This window comes from Brachyhypopomus gauderio, chromosome 5 (genome assembly GCF_052324685.1).
Source record: "Brachyhypopomus gauderio isolate BG-103 chromosome 5, BGAUD_0.2, whole genome shotgun sequence".
NCBI classification, from domain to species: domain Eukaryota; kingdom Metazoa; phylum Chordata; class Actinopteri; order Gymnotiformes; family Hypopomidae; genus Brachyhypopomus; species Brachyhypopomus gauderio.
In genome coordinates, this window is record NC_135215.1 from 20,552,790 (window position 1) to 20,554,791 (window position 2,002).

Consider the following 2,002-nt stretch of genomic DNA (forward strand, 5'->3'; position numbering starts at 1 on the left):
AGTTTGCGACCCATCTGTCCATTCCCCTGATTCCATGCACTACAGTACTCCTCTCCGCATCAAAGGGATTGACTGCCAACTTGTCGGATCGGATGTAGTCAGTAATGTAGTCAGTAAACGCACCATTCCTGTCGGCATACAGGTGACCCACACTGAAACAATTTCTTTCCACGTCATACACTCCCCAGAACATCCCGTAGTGTTAGGGTTTCCATGGTTGGCTCAACATAACCCCACGATTTCATGGTCATCAGGAGAACTGGTGAAATGGAGCCAAAGTTGTTACGAGTGTTGCCTACATACTGCGGTCAGAACGACAAACATAGAAAGCCCTGCCATCCAAAATACTGTTAGTCTCCCTCCCGAATATACTGACTACTCCAACGTTTTTAGCAAAGCAAACACTGCGAAGTTGCCCCCTCATCGTCCCTCTGTGCGATTGAGTTGATGCCCGGAGCAATTCCCCCCAAAGGGTGGGCTTATCCCTTGTCGATCCCCGAGACGAGAGCCATGAAGAAATACGTGGAGGAAGTATTAAAACTAGGCTTCATTCATCCCTCTGTGTCACTTGCGGAGGTTGGTTTCTTTGTTGTGGAGAAGGACGGTGAGTTACGCCCCTGTATAGACTATCGCGGTTTAAACGCCGTGACAATAAAAAACCCATATCCTCTCCCCTTAGTGCCTGCAGCAGTGGAACAGTTACGTCAGGCCACTGTATTCACAATGCTCGATTTGTGCAGCGCATATAATCTTGTACGTGTGGGAGGGAGACGAATGGAAAACGGCATATCACTTCTAACAGACACTACGAATACCTGGTTATGCCATATGGTTTGGCCAACGCCCCCTCGGTCTTCCAAGCATTCATGAATGATGTATTTAGAGAATTACTGAATCGCTGTGTCATTGTTTAAATTGACAACATCTTAATTTATTCAGAAACCCCGGAGGACCACGTACTGCATGTCAGGAGAGAGTTGCAGCTGCTCCTTAGAGAAAATCACTTGTACGCCAAACTGAAGAAGTGTGCCTTTCATACTGCAGAAGTACATTTTTTGGGCTATTGCATTTGTCGTCAGGGGGTGGCTATGGACACAGGCAAGGTGGGAGCAGTGCGTGATTGGCCACGCCCTTGGTCTGTTAAAGACCTTCAGAGATTTTTGGGTTTTGCAAACTTTTATTGGCGTTTTATTCAAAATTACAGTCCGGTTGCTGTGCCCCTCACGTCTTTGTTAAGGGGGTCGCCAAAGAAGTTGCCGTGGACTCTGGAAGTGGAGAGTGCCTTTTCTCAGTTAAAGCGGAGGTTCAGTTCGTGGGTCGTGGGTTCGATTCCCAGACCTGAGGCCATGAATGAGGTGCCCCTGAGCAAGGCCCTTAACCCTCAATTGCTCACTTGTATAAAAATGAGTTAAAAATGTAAGTCGCTCTGGATAAGGGCGTCTGCCAAATTCCGTAAATGTAAATGTAAATGTAAATGTGATCGACCGTTTCTCAAAGGGTTACTGCCTGATCGCTCTCCCAAAGCTTTCCACTGCCATAGAGATGGCGGAGGCCATCTTCTCCCAAGTGTTCCAGCTGTACGGGCTTCCCGAAGACATCGTGTCGGACCAGGAACCCCAGTTCACCTCACGTGTGTGGCAATCTTTCTGCCAACTGTTGAACATCTCGGTGAGCCTGACATCTGGCTACCATCCCCAGAGCAACGGGCAGGTGGAGCACCTGAACCAGGAGATAGGCCGCTTCCTCAAGTCCTATTGCAGTGACAGGCAGGGAGAATGGAGTCGTTTCCTGCCCTGGGCTGAATATGCTCAGAACTCCCTCACACACTCATCCACGGGGTTGACCCCTTTTCAGTGTGTTCTAGGTTTTTAGCCTCCCATGTTCCCATGGTCAGGTGAGCCCTCTGATCTACCGGCAGTGACTGACCTGGACCTGGGAAGTGGCACACATGAGACTTCGGATGGCTATCCGTCACCAGAAGATACAGGATGACCACCACAGA